This window comes from Mauremys reevesii, linkage group 22 (assembly GCF_016161935.1).
Source record: "Mauremys reevesii isolate NIE-2019 linkage group 22, ASM1616193v1, whole genome shotgun sequence".
In the NCBI taxonomy this organism is placed as follows: Eukaryota; Metazoa; Chordata; order Testudines; family Geoemydidae; genus Mauremys; species Mauremys reevesii.
The window spans coordinates 8,467,947-8,485,536 of record NC_052644.1 but is presented as its reverse complement, the minus strand read 5'-3'; the positions used below and the strand labels follow the sequence as shown (position 1 = coordinate 8,485,536).

General features: G+C 53.6%; 1 protein-coding gene across 1 annotated transcript in view; it reads right to left on the bottom strand.

Annotated features, from left to right (window-relative positions):
* LOC120388133 overlaps positions 1-17,590 on the bottom strand; it is a 736,578-nt gene that overhangs the window by 620,871 nt on the left and 98,117 nt on the right.

The window sequence follows — 17,590 nt, the reverse complement described above, 5'->3', positions numbered from 1 at the left end:
GAAAAGGTCTGAGCTGCATGTGACTTATTTCCTGCCTCTCAAGGAGGTGGATTGACCCTCCTTCCCCTCCTGTCGGCGTCGGTCGCATCTACACAGAAGTGCTGTAGCTGCAGAGCTGCCACTGTAATGTTTCCAGTGCAGAAGAGCCCTAAGTAGCCAGCAAAAGACAAGACCTGGTGAGCGACGTCAGAACCAGTGACACTGCACCAACCTTTCCAAACCAAGCCACCTGCTTCCACACTGCCTGCACCTCCGAAGGACCCCCACACCCTGCTCCCCTCAGGCCTGGCTTCCCTGCACCTGGGGTGTGAAAGCCCCACACGCTGTGTAATGGAGTGCTAAACTGTATTATACTGCTTTGCCACTAGGTGGTGATGTGTGTAAAATACAGTAACTCCTCACTTAAGATTGTAGTTATGGTCCTGAAAAATGCAACTTTAAGCAAAACAATGTTAAGCGAATCCAATTTCCCCATAAGAATTAATGTAAATAGGGTGGATCAGGTCCCAGGGAAAAAAATTTTTGCCAGACAAAAGGCATTATATACATTTTAAACAATTTTAAAAACAATTTAATACAGGTATTAAACAGGCTGGCAGCCCCCTATCAGCTCCCCTCCCGCACCCCAGCGCCTCCCTCCCGTCAGTGGCCCCCAGGGATCAGCACCTTCCCCCTGCTCCCCCCACCTCCTGCCTGTGGCAATCAGCTGTCTCGCAGCATTCAGGAGGCTGGGGGGAGGAGCAAAGATGCGGTGCACAGCCTCCTCCCTCCCTCCCTCCCTATCTTCCCCGTCTCCTGCCTGCAGCAGTCAGCTGGTTTGCGGCATTCAGGAGGCAGGGGAGGGAGCAGAGAGGTTGCAAGCCTTCCCCCCAGCATCCTGAATGCTGCAAACCAGCTGATTGCCGTGGGCAGGAGACAGAGGGAGCGAGGGGAAGGTGCTGATCCGTGGGGTTTGCTGGTTGGTGGGAGGCGCTGCGGCGGGCGTAGGGGAGCTGATAACAGGACAAAGCAGGTGGCCAAACGACGTTATAGCGGAGCATTGCACAACTTTAAACTAGCATGTTCTGTAATGGAGCAGGGACGTAAGATCGAAACAACGTTAAGCGAGAGGACGTTAAATGGGGAGTTACTGTACCTTTTTTACAGCTAACCACAGCCATATCTGGCAGAGCATTAAAGGATTGTGGTCTATAAAAGCAAACTCTGTGACCAGTCCATGTCTGGTACAGAAGAACACTGCAGTGTCTGGAGTAAACTAAGAACAGAAATAGAAGGAACAAAGCTACAAACGTTGCAGGATCTCATCACCAGGCCACTGTTCAGTGCCCCAGAGAACTTCAGCTTTCACAAACTTCACCATGGACACACTGGAAACAAGATTTCACAAGATTTCACATTGCTGTCAAGCTGCACAAAGACACTGGAAAGATGCAGGTATCTTCTTTAATGTAGGATACAGGAAGCCAGCAAAGCATATCTTTAAATCCTTTGACTTTATTGAAGACAATCGCAAAGGTGACTATGAAATGGGTCTGGCTATGTTTGATGCATACTTTATATCTCAGAGAAATGTGGCTTATGGAAGAGCTTGTTTTCACCAGAGAACTCAAGACCCAGGGGAAAGTTTTGAATGTTTTATAAGAGGTCTGCATAGATAGGCTGAAAACTGTGATTTTGGAAATGCAAAACTTGAAAATATCACAGACAAGTTGGTTATTGGGTTAACAGATAAAATCTTTTCACAGCAGCTACAACTGAAGAGAGATTTAACTCTAGCCCCAGCTGTTCAAATAGCAAACCAGTCTGAATTAGTCAAACAACAGAACCAAAGGCAGGAGCAACTTGAAAAACATGAAATTAGCTTAGGCAATGTCTACACTAGCACTTGCTGCAGTATAACTAGTGTCAATCGGGGACTGAAAAAGCCCCCTCGAGCAATGTAAGTTACACCGACCTAAGCACTGGTGTGGACAGCACTATGTGGGCAGAAGAAGCTCTCCCAACGATGTAGCTACCGCCGCTCACGGGGCTGGAGTAGTTAAGCCGATGGGAGAGCTCTCCCGTCAGCTCAAAGTGGTCACATTAGAGAGCTTACAGCAGCACCACTGCATCACTGCAGCTCCACCACTGTAAACTCCCTAGTGTAGCTGTAGTCTTAGAAGGTTTAAACAGATGCTAGAGTGTTAAAGTTTATTATCATAATACCCCTGAACAGGGGTGGCTCTAGACATTTCGCCGCCCCAAGCACGGCGTCATGCCATGGGGGGCACTCTGCCAATTGCTGGTCCCGCGGCTCCGGTGGACCTCCCGCAGGGGTGCTTGCGGAGGGTCCTCTGGTCCCGCGGCTCTGGTGGAAGCTGCGGGACCAGTGGACCCTCCGCAGGCACGCCTGCGGGAGGTCCACCGAAGCCGCAGGACCAGCGGACCATCCGCAGGCATACCGCCAAAGGCCGCCTGCCTGCCGCCCCCCAGTGGCCAGCAGAGCGCCCCCCACAGCATGCCGCCCCAAGCACGCGCTTGGCGTGCTGGGGCCTGGAGCCGCCCCTGCCCCTGAAGCCAGGAGAGAGAACACCCAGGCTAAGAGGGATAAATCCCAGCCTACATGCACAATGACTTAACCCCTGAGGGAGAGTGGACTCCCAGGAAGGGCTGTCGCACTGAAGGGGGTTCCTCCTAGGGACCATACAGAGCCGAGAGAGAGCACAAGTCCTGGGAGTCCGTGACATCCTCCCTCTTGCGGGACCTCACAGCGGCTCATAAGACCCCAGAACTGAACCTGAACACTGGAGACAATGGCAAAGGGGCTTCCACATTGCCTTGTCCCCTCACCACAGTACCTCCTCCCCAGCTTCTCCTCTTATTCACACTGGCTCTGTCTGCGAGCTGGAGTGCTCCCGCGTGGCTACAAGATAGATTCCCAATGAGTAACATTCCCCTAACTGGGGTAGTAGCTTTATCCACATCTAAGCTGTTTAAAAAGGCACACACACAAAAACCCCAGTCCAAATACAACAGATTTATCTCTCTCAGGAACAGCCCAAAACTGGGAGAAAACTTGTTAGCAGGCTACAGAATACACTAAGCAGCTGAAAGGTTTTAAAATATACTAAACAAATTGTCACACCGCGGCCTACACCCGGATGGGAAGCACACTGAACTATTTACTCTGTGTGTACACATACAAACCAACACACTTTCAGCAGTAACAGTCTCTTCTCGGGGTGCTGAAATATGGCTCTTCGATTTGCTAGCCCCAGAACGGGGTGTGATGAGAGCGATATCCCATCCCCCGGGTTATGGCTTCCCTCAACGTTCCACACAAATGATTGCAGCAGTGAACAGACCCTACTTTTTTCTCTTTTCGTGCTAGCCCCATGTCTTCTTCCCCAAGAGAGAGCGCGGTGTGGGTCACTAGATATTGTTCCCCAGTAGCTTTTGTGAGTGACGAAGACCCACCTCCCACACTGGTGAATGCCCTGGCCGAGTACTCACCGGGGCAGCAGGCTGCTCATCCCCTGTAGCCAAGGGTCAACTGAAAAGGAGAGAAATCAAGCCCTGGACTCCCTGGCCTGCTGCGAGGTGGGTCATAATGCAGGGGCCTTGCCTCAGGACCAGATCAGACAAGTCTGTGCAGAGCTGGCTGCAGTCATCTGCCTGGCTCAGGGCCTGCTGGAAACGCCCCAGGTCGGGGTAGTCACAGCTCCCTGCATGGCTCAGGGCAGTGTGTGTGGGGGGGGCTGTTTCTGGGCCCTCCCGGCTGCCCACTCACTCCCCCTCGCTGGTCTCTGCCTGTCTCTTGCTCCCTCACAGCGAGGTCCTGAACCCCCAAGTCCCTTCTGCAGCCCCGGTCTCTGCTGCTGGGTTCGCTCCCCTCCGTGGGGCTCTGCCAGGCTAGGCCTGTCACCGTCTCACGGCAGGGTCCCACCCCCTTCACACACCCTCATCCCACCCCCCTCAGAAACCCTCGTCCTACCCCTCACCCTCCTCACTGAACCTCGCCCCACTCACCACTCCTCACCCCGCCTCCTGACTGATCCTGGCCCTGCCACCCCGCTACCTCTCACCCCACTCACCAGCACTTACCCCACTCACAGGCCCTGCCCCCATCACCAACCCTCACCCTGCCCTCCCCACGGACCCTGGCCCCAGCCCCTTACTGACCCTCGTCCCACTTGCTGGCCCCAGCCCTGCCCCCCTCACCAGCCCCCATATATGTGGCTGGGTCTTTACTCAGCCCCTCCCACCCTCTCACACGGCTTTTCTCCCCCTGTCTCCGCCCCAGCTCCTCCCCTGGGGCTGCTCTCGCTGTCTCCTTCCCCAGCATGCACAGAGGCTGGGACCTGAGCTGGGCTCCCTGAGTGGCCCGGCTGCCTGGTCAATCAAACTGACCTGGGGCACTGGCTACTATCCATTGGCCCTAGTCTGGAGTTCTCTGATTGGCCAGAGGCCCTCTCAGTCCCAGGGTCCCAACTGTTCCTTGACCCCTCCCCTCTCTCCTGGCATGGGGCGAGGGCAGCCAAACAACCCATCCAGTGCCAGTGGGGGCAGCCGGCCCCTACACAACAGACATGTTTATAAGAGTCATCACTCAGTTAAGACCTGCCGGGTATAGAACTGTGTTCAACAGAAACCATCCACGGAGCAAACCCAACAGACGGCGGATGCCGAATGAGAAGACGACTCAAGGATTCCAGAACAACCCCAGTCAGTCGCTGTAACTAGCAGCCAGCCAGATGGCCAAGCTGCTACACGTTGGCATTTTTCAGTTAGGAGCCCAGGGTGGTTCAGAAACACTGGACAGACTGATCCGTCCTGAACTCTACAGCCAGCCTGATAGTGTGAATAAATGGCAGGAACATGGAACTTGCATGGGGGAGATGGACTGGGATGTTAACCTGTAGTGCTCTGCTCAGCCACTGGGTGGCGCTGTGTGTAACATCCGTTATAGAGCCGAACCTCAACCGTCCCTGGCAGGGCATTAAAGGATCTAAGGATGAACACAGCTGGGGTGGATGAGCAAATTCTGTAGCCAGACCACACCTGGGACAGGAGCATGATACACTCTGCTCCCGCCACGTCTGGCCAGGGCTAGCACTCTCCTCAGTTTTGGGGGGGAGGAACAGTTACGGTGTGTGACCTCCCCCTGCCTCCCCAGTGTGTGTGTGTATGGGGGGACAGTTACAGTGTGTGAACTCCCCCTACCCGCCCAGGGTATGGGGGGGGGTTGTTACCATAGTTACCCTAGTCCTATTTCACAGGGCGTTAACTCAAATTAGGAACCTTCAGTTCATGCCAGCAGCATCCACACAGATCAGTCTGAATGCAGCTCTTTGGTGCACTCTGCAATTCACACCCCTGCAGCTGGCTCTGTGCGCCTTGTAGACATGGCCCCTGGCTGGTGAGTGTGCGTCCTTCCAAAAATGGGGGAAATTGGGTTTGAAAATAGGAGCACTGGAATTCGAGCAAGAAGCCAGGATCGTGGGTGAGCTGATAATCAGTTTGGATTTCATTGCAGCTAATAAGCACACAATGAATCAATGGAATACGTTCATTCCAGTGAATGAATTCTTCACCAGACTCAGGGGCCCAGCAGTGCTGCTCTCAGATCAAGGGAGAAACTTTGAATACAAAGTGTTTCTGCAGCTTTGTGAGATTCCAGGGGCTCCGCAAACCTGCCCCAGCCCCGCACACCCAGCACAGTCTGATAGGATGATAGAAAGTTTCAGTCTGACTCGGGGGTTTTACAGATTCATAGATTCCTAGGTCAAAAGGGACCACTGAGGTCATCTAGTCTGAGTCCTGTATAGCACAGGCCAGAGACCTGCCCTGAAATAACTCCTAGAATGTTTAGAAAAACATCCAATCTTGCGTTAAAAGTTGTCAAAAATGATGAAGAATCCACCACAACCCTTGGTAAATGCCTCATTTCAGCCTGAATTTGTCTGGCTTCAGCTCCAGCCACTGGAACCTGTTCCCCCTTTCTCTGCTAGACTGAAGAACCCATTATGAAATACTTGTTCCCCAGGCCCATGTAGTTACTTACAGACTGTGATCAAGTCACCCCTTAACCTTCTCTTTGTTAAGCTAAACAGATTAAATAGGTTTTCTAGTCCCTTACTCGTTCTCACGGCTCTTCTCTGAGCCCTCTCCAACTCATCAACATCTTTCTTGAATTGGGGACACCAGAAGTGGACACAGGATTCCAGCATTGATCACACCAGTGCCAAATGAGGAAGTAAAATAAACTATCTGCTCCTACTAGAGATTCCCATTTGTGCATCACAGGATCACAGCAGCTCTTTTGGCCACAGTTTCTCACTAGCTTGTGTCCTTCAGATTATCCACTGTACCCTCAAATTTTTTTCAAGGGGCACTGCTTCCCAGGAGAGAGTTCACCATGTAAGTATGGCCCATGTTCTTGGTCCCTAGATGTATACATTTGCATGTTGCTGTATTAAAATGCATATTGTTTGCTTGCACCCAGTTTACCAAGCATCCAGATTTCTCAACCCGTCCTCTTCATCATTTACACCCCCACAACTGTACCATCTGCAAACTTTCTCAGTGATGAGCTCTTCTTTTAGTGTCCAGCGACAGAGCCATCATCTCTGTATTTGGGCTTACAAAGTGGATTGCTGGCCCTCTGGAAATGCTGGTGGGTACTGAGAGGGAGCTGAGATTTAACTGTTAACTTGTCTTTGTTCTCCAGCCTCTGTCAGTGCCTACCTGAGTCTGAGACTAGCTGTGTCTGGGGACAGCACATTTCATGGCTGACTGTGAGCCCAGTGGCTGTCTCTGGTTGTGCATTGTACAGCACCAAGCACAGCGGCAGAGCCGAGGGGCACCGGGCTGGGAGTGATGAGACCAGGGCTCCATTCCCAACAGCTGCTATCACATCCCCTCTGTGTACCCCTGTTGCCCCTCTCTATCCTCTCCATTTAGACTGAGCTCTTGGGTGCAGAGACTGCCTGTCGCCCTGCCAGTGCAGAGCCCAGCACCACAGGGCCCTGAGCTCGGCCTACAGTGCTGCCGTAACATGAATTCTTGTGTTTGCACAATAAATAATGGTTAATATTTAATAATTTAATATTTAACATATTTAATAGTTAATAATAATAGTTAAGAAATGGAGCCTCAAACACTGAACAAACACAGTAAGAGCAGGACAGGAGTTAGGTCATTCAGGGAATCCTGTGTGCAGTTCTGGCCATCCACATGCAGGACAGATGGATTCAGACGGGACCAGGTGCAGAGAAGGGCTGCTAGGGTGGTTGGGGGATGGAGGCTGGTCGTACGAGAGGAGCCTGGAAGAGCTTGGCTGGTTTGTCTGGCACGGCAGAGGCTGAGCAGGGATCTGGTTGCTCAGTATGAATCGATTTGGGGAACGCCGGGGAGGGAGAAGAGCTACTGGAGCCAAAGGACAGTGTTGGCCCAAGAAGAAATGGGGATAAACTGTCCAGGAGTCACGTTAGGCTGGAAATGAGAAGAAGGTTCCGGAACAGCCTCCGAATGGGTGAGGGGAGAACGCGCTAACTCACGTGAAGATGGCTCTGGATAAGTGTGTGACTGGGATTCTATAACACGCCCTTCCAGCCCTGTGTCCCGTGTTCCTAAAGAGACCAGCCGAGGGCAGCTGGGAAACACCTCCAGGAGTCAGAGACATGCCAGTTTCTTTTTACTCTTTTAATATTTAACAAAAGTTTAACTAATTTTATTGTAAAATCATACGTTCAGCTAGATAGATCCTGGTACCACCCCTTGCTCTAACTGCTAGACTCCACTCCCCTTCCCAAGGCAGCAATAGACCCCAGAACTCTTGACTCCCAGCCTCTCTGCTCTAACCACAAGCCCCCACTCCTCTTCCCAGGAATAGACCCCAGGAGTCCTGGCTCCCAGGACACAGCTATGCCGTGTCTGATGGGTGGGGCTGGAGAATCACAGATTGCCCCCAGGGCTTTTCAAAGCCAGAGCAAAGGGAGAAGGCCACTCACCCCAAAGCCAGACCAGGAGGATGGGGATCCTTGTGTTCCCGGCTCCAGCGCAGGCAGCCGAGCTCCTGCCAAGGGGGTGCCCCGCTGGGAGCAGGAGGCACCCAGGAAACCCCATGTTCATAGCAGTCCTTGAGTGCAGTGTGGCCAGCGGTTAGGGCAGGCGATCGTCCTTGTGAGAGAGGCAGGCTGAGCTCCGTGTGATGGTCACAGGCTGGGAGGCTGGGGTGATGGGGCAGGCACCCAAGGGGGCAGGGACCAAAGGGGGCAGGAGGTGTGACAGGCCACTCACTGCAGAGACCCCTCCCTGCGTGCCCCCCTGCCGTGACCCAGGGAGTGTGTGTAACTGAGCCCACAGAGAAGAAGTGACCCTCATGCCCTGCGCTGTGGCTTTAATTATATCATTGGATTGTGAAATACGTGTTCCCGAAACATGCTGAGCAAACAAACCTCTCTTGGAACAGCTGATTCTGGAACACATGGGGCGGAGGGGCTGGTCCTGGAGCAGGTTCACAGGGAGTCAGCAGAACTGATCCACGGAGGCCTGGTGGACATGGGACAGGCGCACGGGTGTGACTGCGCCTGTGGGTGCGAGGATCAGTCCATGCAGTTAAAGCGATGCTGAGGGCCGTGTGGACGCCCTTACTCCAGTTGAACGAGGCTGAGGCTTGACCTGATCTGCACCTAAAACTTAGGTCAACCCAGCTACATCGCTCAGGGGTGTGAAAAATTCAGACCCCTGGAGATGTGACACCGGAAGGTGGAACAAAGAATTCTCCCATTGGCCTGGCTACCGCCGCTTGGAGGAGTGGATTAACTACGGCGACGGCAAAGCCCCTTCCATTGCTGTAGTGTCTGCATCATCACACCACAACGGCGTAGCCACAGCTCTGAACTGTGCAATTGCTGCGGTTGTGGTGTACACACAGCCCTTGTCTTCCCAGGGAAGGAACATCACTGCACTGGCCTCACTCCACCACCCCTGTGTACCTAGAGCAGGTCCATTCACACCTGAGTTTATGCCCAAGCCACGTTCCCATGTTATCATCTCGGCAAATCCCAAAAGGATTGCAGATTGCGGCTTAGTCTCTGGCTAGCTCCTGAAGGCGCTCGGGGTGAATATTTGGTCTATGCCCCTCCGTGGCGATCTCAGTGGAACAGGGAAGTGTTTGTTACTTATGTGATCACTGTCTGCCTAGCAGCTTTCGTTGGTAAACACGCTTCCTAATTCACTGGTCTCCTGTCCCAAGAGAGCTGCCGAAACTGAACCGAGAGCTGATGGAGGTGAGCGCTGGGTTTGGCTACCGAGGTCGTCACTGCTGATATGGTTTTACCCCTGCACACGGAGCAGCTGACAAAAGTGACAAGAACTGAGACCGTTCCCATGGGGACAAAGGTTAATATAAGCTTTACCCCAATCTGAATGGAGCCGGTGCCCGTCTGTGTAGCTGAGGCGTGCGGCTGCCACGGCGTGTGGCTGTTCAGAGGTGTTCGCTCTGACACCCCACCAGGGGCGGCTCTAGGATTTCCACCACCCCAAGCAGGGCAGGACGCTGCGGGGGGGCGCTCTGGCAGTCACCGGTCCCGCGGCTCCGGTGGACCTCCTGCAGACGTGCCTGCGGAGGGTCCGCTGCTCCCGCGGCTCCGGTGCCGCCTGCCGCCCTCCCGCGGGACGCTTGGCGCGCTGGGGTCTGGAGCCGGACCTGCACCCCACCCAGCCCGTTCCAAAGCCTGGTGCAGGCAGCGCTCTGACAACTCACCCTGCACCGCGTGTGCTGCCCCCGGGCCTGGCCACGCCCAGCTCACACACATTTAAAGGGCTCTGGGCGGCCTGCACGAGGGTTTACAGCCAGGCTAGTTAATGTCTTAGCTGCCCAGCCTCCAACCGCGGCTACTGGCCTGGTGTGAACAGGGCCAAAGAGGAGCCCCCAGTGGTGACTCTGCCCCTGGCAGCAGGGAGATACGGGCTGGGCCCGTCCTGGGGTGGGTGTTTCACACATTTATTCCCCCGCTGGGAGCAGGGTGAGCAGGGGAAGGGGAGACCGGTGCAGATGACACAGAGCTACCGAGGGAGTCCAGGGACAGGAGCAGGCTGGGGGATGGGCAGCACAATGGCAGGGAGCCAGGAGGCTGGTAAATGGTCAGGTGCCCTGAGGCTGGGGGGAGCCGTGTGAACCCCTCACCCTCATCCCCTGAGTCTGCACGAACTGCCACAGCACAGGGACAGGCCCATGGGCAGCTCCATGGAAACCAGGGCTCAGTGTGTAGCAGGGTCACTGGCACAGCGCTGGGTGCACGAGGCCAGGCTGGGGCCCAGTGAGAACCTGCCCTGCCTTTGGATAGAGCCATGGGGCGCCCCCTCTCCCCATAGTGCTGAGCTCCCATCTGCAATAGTCTCCAGCAGAGCTGAGGGGTCAGGGCCAGGGGGTGAGGATGGTTAGAGCTGGGGCAGGGAGGGGGCTCCTCTGTGGGGGGACTGAACATCTGGGGCTCATTACTGTAGAGAAGAGGAATATGGGGGATGGGAAAGAGGGACCCACAACATTGACTGAGACAGAAATGGGAGATCAGGTGCTTCTCATGGGGCAGGAACCAGGGAGACAAGCCATGAGAAAAAGAAGGGAAAATCCACACTGACCCCAGGAAATCCCTCCCCACAGTGTTATGGGGCTGGGGAACTCATTGCCACAAGGCAGCGCTGGGCCAGGGTTGGGGAGGGCTCATAGCAGGGTTAGGTGTTTGTCTGAATAACAAGAACACCCAGAGTCAGAACTGTGAACATCAAAAATCACTCCAAGTGTGGGGGGCTCCGACACCCCCCTCCAGTGCAGGAGCTGAGCTCTTACTGATGGGGCAGGAGGAGACTCTCCTGGAGTTGCCAACTTTCTACTTGCACAAAACCAAACACCTTTGCCCCACCCCCTTCCTGTCCCTCCTCTGAGGCCCCGCCCCTTCCCCGCCCCATCTCTGAGGCCCCGCCCCCACTCACTCCATCCCCCGTCCCTCTGTCACTCACTCTCCCCACCATCACTCACTCTCTCTCTCGTTTTCACCAGGCTGGGGGTTGGGGTGGGTCAGAGTTCCAGCTGAGGGTGCGGGCTCTGAAAGAGAGGGGGAGGATGGGAGGAAGATAGCGAGGGTGGAAAGGAGCACAGGAGGGAAGGGAAGACAGGGCAGGATCTCATGTGCATGAGGCTGGGTCCTTGATGGTCCAGCGCTGATGGCCAGGTGCCCTCACTGACATGCTGGCCTGGACATCCCAGTGACTGAAGCTCACCAACAAAGACAGAGTCTCTGAAGCGAAGCAGAAGCTGTCAACCTTTCCCCAGGGAATCCCAGGGCTCTGCTCTGCCAGTTTAGTTCCCAAAGTCTCCTTTTGAAAGCTCCAAACAGGCAGAGGTAGGTAGCGGGTGGAATCGCCCTGTCACAATTCAGGGCAACTGCACCTTATTCCCCTCTCTACTGTCCAACAAGGGCACCCAGTCGAGGCTCCAGCTCCCCAGCTGTCATCTCCCTTGTCTCCCTCCCTCAGGACTGGGGTGTTTCCAGGCTACCTTTGCTGCTTTTTGCCTTCTCTTCAGAGACAAACAGCAGTGTCATTGCACACTGATAAGTTAGCACCCAGCTCTTTCTAAGCAAGCACATTAACTCACAGGGTAAAAGCATTACAGAGAAAACATGTTAAACCAATAACAGAACCTACACGCATGCTAGTAATCTTCCCTGAGATCACCCCAACTCCAGAGTGGGCTCCAGCTGGTGATTAGTCCTTCAAACCCACCAAGGAATCGCTTCTGTGGTCACAAGTTCCTAACAGCCTCAGCTAGATTTGTCCATCCTTTGTACAGTTCAGGGGTCTTGGCTCTGGGGTTCCAGGTGCAGGTAATCAGCAGAGAAGGGCTTTTCTCCCCAGGGCATAGCTTCAGAAGGCCTCCCATATGCCCATGGGTGGCAGGTAGCATAGGGAGGGGAAGGCTGTGTCTCCCCAAACCGCCTGGCATGGCCCCACCCATGCTCCACCCCCAGCCCCCCTCCTGCCTGCTTCCTGTTCCCTTCCCACTCTTCTGTGGCCAAGAGGCTGGGGCAGGCAGGCTGGGATCAGTGTGCACAAGACCCTGGGGCTGGGGCCATGCCATGCCGCCCGACGCTGGGGGCACTGGTACCAGGGCTGGGGCTGAGGGTGTGCGGGGGGGGGCCGGCAGCCTCTGGGGGGTCATGTGTATGCTCCAGGCTCTGGCAGGGGAGTGGGGGAAGAAGGGGCAGGGTGGAGCCTTGGGCAGGGGGGTGGGGCCGGGGGTTAGCCTCCCCCAAGGACATGTTCACCCACCGCCCCTGCATGTGCCTCCCAGGAAACCCACTTCACATGTATTGTCCCAGCCAGTTCTTTGAAGTGCTTAACATTCCCTCAAGGTTTACATTAGTCACAGCTCCTCGAAAAGTTGTTCAGTTCTACACCAACACACAACAATTGCATTGGAATACAATGGACCCCAAAGGTATTCAAATTCTTTCAATAAAGTTTAACTTACTTCAGGCAGGTTTATCCAGAATAATGTCCTTTATTACAAGCCCATCTAGTCATTATTTTGTTCACCAATTAGGCCTAGTTTCTTACACACCAATTTTGGTCCATTGATTTCCAGTCCCTACCTTTCCCTTATTCATCAGTGACGCTGCTAACATAGTTCTTCAGTGGCATCTGTAGCCCTTTTGTTTGAACTAATCCCGTCTTTGTCTCCTTTTCATACCCCTTCTATCAACTTTCATTGTTACAGGTTATTGTAACAGTTTAGGAACATTCACCTACTTCCCACAGTTACGCTCACAAGCAGGGTAAATCTGTAGTTCCCAATGTGACAGATAAGGTAAATCCCTGCAATATATTTAAGACCACAGGAACGGCCATACTGGGTCAGACCAATGTTCCGTCTAGCCCAGTATCCTGTCTTCTGACAGTGGCTCATGCCAGGTACTTCAGAGGGAATGAACAGAACAGGGCAATTTATTGAGTGATCCATCCCCTGTTGTTCAGTCCCAGCTTCTGGCAGACAGCGGTTTAGGGAACCCAGAGCATGGGGTTGCATCCTGGACCATCTTGGCCAAATCGCGGGCTTCTGTGAGTTGCTGCAACAGCTGAGGAAGCTCTTAGAAGCAAGAAATTATGGAAGGTGAGCATTCAGCTGTTGTAACCTGCACAGGTTGTGCCATGTTTGTTTTTCTTCCACAGGACAGAAGCGACTTTGTCTGTACAAAGTGCAAGCTGGTCTCCATATTGGAAGAGAAGGTTTGAGGTCTGGAGCAACAAGTATCGGCTCTCCGTTGCATATGTGAAAATGAAGATTTCCTGGACAGATGTCCTGAAGAATCGGAGCAGGCTGTGCAGAGGAGAGAGAGGGATGGTGAAGAAATTTGGCAACATGTGACCTCCAGAAAAAGAAAGAGGAGCATCCATGTACCAGCAATGGAGATACAGATGAGCAACCATTTTCATGTTCTCTCCACAGGTACTAATGCGGAGAATGGACTAGATGGTACATCTGAGAGAAGGGAGCAGAAGGAGAGTCCACCAATTGGAAGGCATGAGATGCACTGTCCTAGGGATGGGGGTTCCATGACCACCGCTCCCAAGAGAAGGAGGAGGGTGGTGGTGGTAGGGGACTCCCTCCTCAGGGGGATTGAGTCATCTATCTGCTGCCCAGACTGAGAAAACCAAGAGGTCTGCTGCTTTCCAGGAGCTAGGATTCACAATGTGACAGAGAGACTGCCGAGACTCATCAAGCCCTCAGATCGCTACCCCTTCCTGCTTCTCCACGTGGGCACCAATGATACTGCCAAGAATGCCCTTGAGCGGATCACTGCAGACTACGTGGCTCTGGGAAGAAGGATAAAGGAGTTTGAGGAGCAAGTGGTGTTCTCATCAGGGGCAGCTCCAGGCCCCAGCACGCCAATTGCGTGCTTGGGGCGGCATGCCCGGGGGAGGCTCTGCCGGTCGCCAGGAGGGCGGCAGGCGGCTCTGGTGGACCTCCCACAGACGTGCCTGCGGAGGGTGCGCTGGTCCCGCGGCTTCGGTGGAGCATCCGCAGGCACGCCTGCGGGAGGTCCACCGGAGCCGCAGGACCGGCGAGCGGCAGAGCACCCCCTGCGGCGTGCTGCCGTGCTTGAGGCGGCAAAATCGCTAGAGCTGCCCCTGGTTCTCGTCCATCCTCCCTGTGCAGGGAAAAGGCCTGCGTAGGGATCGTCGAATTGTGGAAGTCAATGAATGGCTATGCAGGTGGTGTCGGAGAGAAGGCTTTGGATTCTTCGACCATGGGATGGTGTTCCAAGAAGGAGGAGTGCTAGGCAGAGACGGGCTCCACCTCACGAAGAGAGGGAAGAGCATCTTTGCAAGCAGGCTGGCTAACCTAGTGAGGAGGGCTTTAAACTAGGTTCACCGGGGGAAGGAGACCAAAGCCCTGAGGTAAGTTGAGAAATCGGATACCGGGAGGAAGCACAAGCAGGAGAGCACAAAAGGGGAGGACTCCTGTCTCAAACCAAGAAAGCGGGACGATCAGCGAGTTATCTGAAGTGCCTATACACAAATGCAAGAAGCCTGGGAAACAAGCAGGGAGAACTGGAAGTTCTGGCACAGTCAAGGAACTATGATGTGATTGGAATAATAGAGACTTGGTGGGATAACTCACATGACTGGAGTACTGTCATGGATGGATACAAACTGTTCAGGAAGGACAGGCAGGGCAGAAAAGGTGGGGGAGTTGCATTGTATGTAAGAGAGCAGTATGACTGCTCAGAGCTCCAGTATGAAACTGCAGAAAAACCTGAGAGTCTCTGGATTAAGTTTAGAAGTGTGAGCAACAAGGGTGATGTCATGGTGGGAGTCTGTTATAGACCACCAGACCAGGGGGGATGAGGTAGACGAGACTTTCTTCTGGCAACTAACAGAAGTTACTAGGTCGCAGGCTGTGGTTCTCATGGGAGACTAATCACCCTGATATCTGCTGGGAGAGCAATACAATGGTGCACAGACAATCCAGGAAGTTTTTGGAAAGTGTAGGGGACAATTTCCTGGTGCAAGTGCTGGAGGAACCAACTAGGGGCACAGCTCTTCTTGACCTGCTGCTCACAAACAGAGAAGAGTTAGTAGGGGAAGCAAAAGTGGATGGGAACCTGGGAGGCAGTGACCATGGTCGAGTTCAGGATCCTGACACAAAGAAGAAAGGAGAGCAGCAGAATACAGACCCTGGACTTCAGAAAAGCAGACTTTGACTCCCTCAGGGAGCTGATGGGCAGGATTCCCTGGGAAAATAACATGAAGGGGAAAGGAGTCCAGGAGAGCTGGCTGTATTTTAAAGAATCCTTATTGAGGTTGCAGGAAAAAACCATCCCGATGTGTAGGAAGAATAGTAAATATGGCAGGCGACCAGCTTGGCTTAACAGTGTAATCCTTGCTGATCTTAAACACAAAAAAGAAGCTTACAAGAAGTGGAAGCTTGGACAAATGACCAGGGAGGAGTATAAAAATATTGCTCAGGCATGCAGGACTGAAATCAGGAAGGCCAAATCACACTTGGAGTTGCAGCTAGCAAGAGATGTTAAGAGTAACAAAAAGGGTTTCTTCAGGTATGTTAGCAACAAGAAGAAAGTCAAGGAAAGTGTGGGCCCCTTACTGAATGAGGGAGGCAACCTAGTGACAGAGGATATGGAAAAAGCTAATGTACTCTATGCTTTTTTTGCCTCAGTCTTCACAAACAAGGTCAGCTCCCAGACTGCTGCACTGGGCAGCACAGTATGGGGAGAAGGTGACCAGCCCTCTGTGGAGAAAGAAGTGGTTCGAGACTATTTAGAAAAACTGGACGAGCACAAGTTCATGGGGCCGGATGCGCTGCATCCGAGGGTGCTAAATTAGTTGGTGGATGTGATTGCAGAGCCATTGGACATTATCTTTGAAAACTCATGGCAAATGGGAGAGGTCCTGGATGACTGGAAAAAGGCTACTGTAGTACCCATCTTTAAAAAGGGGAAGAAGGAGGATCCGGGGAAGCAGGGCCGGCTCCAGACCCCAGCGCGCCAAGCAGGCGCGTGGGGCGGCATTGTTCTGGCAGGGCGGCATTTGGCTCCGGCGGACCTTCCGCAGTCATGCCTGCGGGAGGTCCACCGGAGCCCCGGGACGAGCGGACCTGCCACAGGCACGACTGCAGAGGATCCCCTCTTCCCGCGGCTCCGCTTGAGCTCCTGCAGGCATGACTGCTGCGGGTGAGCTTGTCCTGCGGCTCGGACGGAGCTCCGGCAGGCATGCCTGCGGATGCTCCACCGGAGCCGCGGGACCACGGGACCGTCCGCAGGCACTTCTGCCCCAGCCGCGGGACCGGGGAAGGGCGGCGCGAGCGGCGCGGCGCGCCACCCTGCTTGGGGCGGCGGAATTTCTAGAGCCGCCCCTGCGGGGAAGTACAGGCCAGTGAGCCTCACCTCAGTCCCTGGAAAAATCATGGAGCAGGTCCTCAAGGAATCAATTCTGAAGCACTTAGAGGAGAGAAAAGTGATCAGGAACAGTGAGCATGGATTCACCAAGGGCAAGTCATGCCTGACTAAGCTAATTGCCTTCTATGAGGAGATAACTGGCTCTGTGGATGAGGGGAAAGCAGTGGATGTGTTATTCCTTGACTTTAGCAAAGCTTTTGACACGGTCTCCCACAGTATTCTTGCCAGCAAGTTAAAGAAGTATGGTCTGGATGATTGGACTATAAGGTGGATAGAAAGCTGGCCAGATGGTTGGGCTCAATGGGTAGTGATCAATGGTTCCATGTCTAGTTGGCAGCCGGTATCAAGTGGAGTGCCCCAAAGATCGGTGCTGGGGCCGGTTTTGTTCAATATCGTCATTAATGATCTGGAGGATGGTGTGGACTGCACTCTCAGTAAGTTTGCAGATGACACTAAACTTGGAGGAGTAGTAGAAACGCTGGAGGGTAGGGCTAGGATACAGAGGGACCTAGACAAATTAGAGGACTGGGCCAAAAGAAACCTGATGAGGTTCAATAAGGACAAGTGCAGAGTCCTGCACTTAAGAAGGAAGAATCCTATGCACTGTTACAGACTAGGGACTGAATGGCTAGGAAGCAGTTCTGCAGAAAAGGACCTAGGGGTTACAGTGAACGAGAAGCTGGATATGAGTCAACAGTGTGTCCTTGTTGTCAAGAAGGCTAATGGCATTTGGGGCTGTATAAGTAGGGGCATTGCCAGCAGATCGAGGGATGTGATCATTCCCCTCTATTCAACATTGGTGAGGCCTCATCTGGAGTATTGTGTCCAGTTTTGGGCCCCACACTACAAGAAGGATGTGGAAAAATTGGAAAGAGTCCAGCGGAGGGCAACAAAAATGATTAGGGGGCTGGAGCACATGACTTATGAAGAGAGGCTGAGAGAAGAGGGATTGTTTAGTCTGCAGAAGAGAAGGATGAGGGCGGATTTGATAGCTGCTTTCAACTACCTGAAAGGGGGTTCCAAAGAGGATGGATCTAGACTGTTCTCAGTGGTACCCGATGACAGAACAAGGAGTAATGGTCTCAAGTTGCAGAGGGGGAGGTTTAGGTTGGATATTAGGAAAAACT